Below are 5670 nucleotides of genomic sequence, written 5' to 3' on the forward strand. Positions count from 1 at the left end.
CCAGCGAGATGAATCTTTGCAGTTCCGGTGAAATGACTATCGGTCGAATTAGACTTTTCGGTTTAAATGAATGTCGACAAAAAAAATACTTTTGTTGTTCTGACTGTCGATTTTCGTCCTACTGCCACGACTCCCCTAGCGTCGCCGATATGTAGACTGAGCGCAAAGGAGAGGAATGAACGTGGCTGCCCACCCTTTTTTCTTTTTCATTTTCCAAATTGGGAAAAAAATTACAAGGCGCGAGGAGCTGAAGGTAGCTAGAAAATTTGTAAAACTAATCCTCCTCCCTCAGGCTGAATTCCAAAAATTCTTTCTTCCCCGCCTTTTTTTTAAAAATGGGTACGCTGTTAGCGCAGTGGTCAGTGTCTCTGTTTGGATGGGAAAATGTTGCGGGGTTCGAATCCCTGCTGGGTCAGTGATTTGTCTTGAGGAAAATTTTCTTTCCGAGTCAAGAGCTGGGTGTTGTCTTGTTCGGAAGGCGATGTCAAACCACCGCAGAAACGCCCTGCCACGGAGTCACCTGGGGTCTCCTTCGCTCTGACGCGAGTACCAAGCAGTCATCATCATATCATCGTCACCGCCAATGTTTTTTCAAGTAATTCATTCTACGTCGGATTCGTTGCACTACGCGTTTATGGCGGTGCGGCTAAAACTTCCGCATCGTTTCTTTAACTGAATATTCCTTCGACTGATTTCCTTACACAGAAAAATATATTCTGTACTTTAGTAAAAGATTCCTTTGGAAACCAGTTGCCAATAAATATTTTAGAAGAACTACAAAAATATATTGTAACTTTTTACAGGACATGCTATTTTTGCATATATGAAATACGTTTTTCGAAATAATACTGAGCACGAAGACTGTTTTCTTTTGTAAGTTCCGTTCGGTCATTAAAAATAAACTCGTAGAAACGGGTTTTATTGGCAGTTTTAATTTACTACATATCTACTTCATTTTTCTAAATAATCGCCATTCAGTTCCAAGCACTTTTCGTAACGCTGCACCAGTTCCTGTAACCCCTCTGCACAGAAGTTCGCCGCCTGAGAATTAAACCAGTAGACAACGGCAGTCTTGAGTTTCTCGTCGTCAGCTTGACGACGGACAGTTCTTAGTCACCCACAAAGCGGCAAGCAGCTGCAACAGCAGCCAGGCTCTCTGACGGCCGAAGCGAGCAGGCGAGTCGCGCGCCAGGGGCAGTTATCGTAGCATCACAGGCCGAGCGACGATCAAGCCGATGTCATCTTCGCAATTCACACGCCCGGCAGGCACGGCTACCCGCCAGCACAAGGAGAGCATGGTCAGACGTGAGAGGACGAGCGGTGTGTTTCGAGTTTTGTATGTCCCTGTGTGCAAACTGCCCGCTTTACTCGTCTGCACTGCGAGTAGCCGTGCTTCCGGGCGCGTGACTCCCAGGCGGCGATCTTCTATGTAGAGGGGTTACAGAAAATGGTGCAGCGTTAAGAAAAGTAATTAGAACTGAATGGCGATTATGTGGAAAAATGAAGTAGATATGTACTAAACTAAAACTGTCAATTTAACCCTTTTTTCACGAGTTTAATTTTGAATGACCAAATAGATCTTATTGAAAAATATCATCGTATTTCTTACGAAAATTGGTACATAATTTTATATTTTAATTGTTGTTTCAGTCATGCATAATTCTTTTAACAATGTACTGGATTATCGAATATTCAACAAATTGACTTTACTTTGTTTTATTATGCTTATTAATGTGCGCAGTTTATACTGGAAAGTTACTCAGGGAACGGTTTTATCTATTGGAGGTACTGGGACAACACAAAGCATAAATGTCCGGATAAAATCCAATCCCAGTATTATTGTGGACACTATTTTGTAGTAATACAATTGCTTTTTATGTAAATGTACAAACTTACAAATACCTGAAATTTTATATAAATATTTATTTCTCATTTACAAAAAAAAAATATATTACAGTGTAGAGTGCACGATGCAGATCTCTCAAGAATGCACTAAGTCATCATCAACTAACTGCTCTTCCCGCGTACTCCATGGTCTATCTTATAGGTTTTTCCTGTGTACTTTAACTCCATAATTTTAATAGGAGTATCTCTTTTTCCATTCTCTGGACATAGATATAACATATATTTCCTGTTTTTTTTTATTCCATGATCTCATTCAAGTTCTGTGCTCCTGCTCTTGCTTGCACCATCTCATTCCTGATCCTGACTCACCTCATAACTGACAACATACTCATAAACTTCATACCTAGTGCTCTGATCTTCCCAGCATCTCTCTTGTCTGCAGTACAAGTCTCTGCTACGTAAGTGAATATGGACAGTTAGTAAAATAAAGGTGTAACACGTATACCATTTATCTAGAAGAAATCACCGAGTTATAACTGGTAACATCGCTGCTGTTCAGCCGCACAGTGAGATGCCGGCCTTAGAACGTCACGGTGCTGCGATCGCGCATCTTCTCTGCCAGCGGAGTAGTGTCTGGATGTGCGCGGAATTCATATTTGTGTTTTACTATTTACGCCTGTAACTTTGCAGTGTTGAGTTTCTAGATGCATATTCTTTGAAGGAAAAAATTTGCTTGTATTGGCATTCTCTTCCCGCCATTAAATTTATGCCCAAAAGTTTTCAAACACTGTGTATATCTCTATACATACAGCAAAACTGTACAGAATCGTGAATGTATATGGAAAGTATTTTTAAAATAGTAATTTATTTGGTGAAAGTTATAGCTACAGAAATGAAAACAAATTTTTTTTAAAAAAATATGTCTGTTTGGTAAAATTTCCGTATCACGTATCGAAGTTGATCCCTAGATATTGATGGTATGATCCTGTATTGTTCATTCTGTAGTACATTTTGATTGCTGTTTAAATTTAGTAGGTTGAGAGATCCTAAACATAACAAAAAATTATTATACTACAATAAAATATGATCTTAAGTAGAATACAAACTAAAAAAATTACATAATACCTCACATAATTTGTTTGTATTGTGATACGTTTGTTTGGCTTGGATATTTCGACGTACTAAATTAAAAAAGCGAGTATCATGCACCACAGGATCAATTATACAGGATCATGCCAGATTAAAGGATAAACTTGGATACATGATGCAGAAGAATCACCTAAGTTTTAATACTGATGTCATTCCGATAAATAACATTGTTCGAGTAGGACACACGCCTTTGTTTTTTGCATGCATCGCTCTAAAATTATTCGATGGACTTATTGAATTTCACGCGAAGTAAGTTGAGGGTACAGCTATAACAATGTAAAGCAGACTTTTGGAAATTTGAAGTGTTCGAATTTACCCCTTGTTCCGTCGAACCACAGATTTTCGTTCCGCGATCTATTGCTGGTCAGTCCGACCTTACTCACGGCACGTGCAACTCAGGGTTCGCGGAAAAACAATCACAACAGTGTCACTTCTACAGGTGTGTGGTATTCTATGGCCTCGGTAGGGCACGCAGTCCCGGTGACCTTGAGTGCGTTCTTTTTTCCCCTCTTCATCTTCATAGTTACGCCTACCACGCCGCCTGCGCCATCCACTTCCACCCGACTCTATAGCTTGTCTTATCCTTAATTTGCAGTGCTCAATTTTTTTGGCCATTTACTCATTCTTTCCGATACACAAGTTATGCCATTAGCGCTAAACTGTTCAGGTGTGCTCCGTTGCCAGATATACGCCATAGAGCACAAAAGTTTTGGATACAAATTTTTAAAGTATAGAAAAATTTTAAAATTGTTGCTGAAACTTTGTATTTCGTTAAAAAAAATTTAATGAGAATTTGTAAACATTATTACTTTTTGTATTTCATCAAGACCATCCTCTGATAATATTAAATTTTGACTTCTTAGGAGACCAAACTAAAATACACAATCTTGGATTCAATCAGTTTTAGTCAACAACTATTTCCTAACATTTAATATTCATAATTTTTGCTCTGTTTCAGCATAGCACATAAATTAATGGAATGTCTTTTTACTAATAGTGACCGGATGCTACCAATAGTATATTATGTGAAATAATAATTAGTATTTAGCGTTGAATTATTATTTTTTATTTCTGAATGACTGGTAATAATAGCTACTTTCAACAAACACTCTTATATAGTCTTAAAAAATATATAAATTATAACATTTAAAAAATAATTAAAACAGTTCGTTTATCAACGGTGGTATGCAAAATAAGAATTTTAACGTTAACAAGCCGGGCTGTATCGATCTGGCAACAATGGGTGGCATTTAGTCTACACTGCTATCTAAGCGTGAGACTCGCTATAGCCGTCAATCTTCCTGTTGGTCGGAGGAGCTGCGGGCTTGCTCTCCACTCGACTGGTAATTGTGCTGACCTTGAGCGGGTCTTTCCCCTTCTGGCACCCGCAGCCTCCGTGTTACATCACAAAACAAAAACTTAGTAAATCATTTACAATTCAAATTGGAACTAAAAAAAACTCGAACATTTAAAAATAAGTTACTATTAAAGACGTGGTCGCAGATCCGGAGGAGGGAGATCAGGGCTTGCAAAATCGTAACTGTGAATTGGGAATGATGTAGGTTATTCCTCGCCTTGGGAATCCTACAGGTTTACGCCCCTGATTAAAGACCTTGTTACCTTTTCTCGGTAAATTTTACTACCTCGTTTGACTGCACAGTTCTCCCGGGGAATGGAGAACTGCTTATTGGGTGGCGCTCGTGTTAGCTGCAACCTCCGACTTTCTCTAATCCACGTGGATTTGGGACGACAGACGGCTAAATTATCAGGTTGCCAATGACTGCTCCATTATCATCCCCTTGAAGATAAGAAATTTCGGAAGGGGGAATAAAGCTAATACGTTACTCTCCAAAGCTCGGTCTCACACGCCATATATTTTTTGTCATATTTATTTAAGGTATATTTATAAAAGTTTAACTCGACACCTCCCTTGCACATGTTCTTCTGCCATAACTACTTTCAACAGATATTCACTTAATGTAATAACACGGGTGTAAAAAGTCACTCAAGGATTCGTAATCATAATCTGCAAAATCTGTTGAAAATATTTGTTACTGAACGTTGAATGCAAAGGAGGTATTGAGTACAAATTACAGAAATAGCCCTTAAATAAAAGTAATGACGAACAAATTAAAAAAAACATTGCGTATGAGAGCTAGTCTTAAGTAGGCATGTATTATTTTTGCTGAGTTTTTAATTTGGAATCCCAGCCTTTTTTGCTGCTCGGGGGACTTCTGGTTGCTTATCAACTGTACAAATGGGCCAATCAAACAAGACGTAAGAAACGCAGGGATGATTGCAGGGCGGCCTGGTGATAAAATATAGCCTATCACAAAACAGTAGTGTCTTAAGTGATGTATTTACGTAAATTGACAATACAGAACTCATATAGAATTTAAAATTTATATTTTTATGTTGCACTGTTGATGATTTTATTTGAAATCTTAGCGTAGTTTGCTTTATACAATTATATCTATAAAAATTAATTATTTAACTACACATGAACTAAGCCTGTACTGAGAAAATGATTTTTTTGACATTAGTGCAATTTATTTTTCTAATAATAAAATTAATATTTTGTATGTATGTATTTAACTGTGTAGACATTAATTTACACACAAAATACGTTTTTCTGTAAATATTGTGACAGTAAGAGAAGTATGTTTTACTAAAGAC

The sequence above is a fragment of the Bacillus rossius genome, chromosome 1 (assembly GCF_032445375.1).
Source record: "Bacillus rossius redtenbacheri isolate Brsri chromosome 1, Brsri_v3, whole genome shotgun sequence".
Classification (NCBI taxonomy): Eukaryota; Metazoa; Arthropoda; class Insecta; order Phasmatodea; family Bacillidae; genus Bacillus; species Bacillus rossius.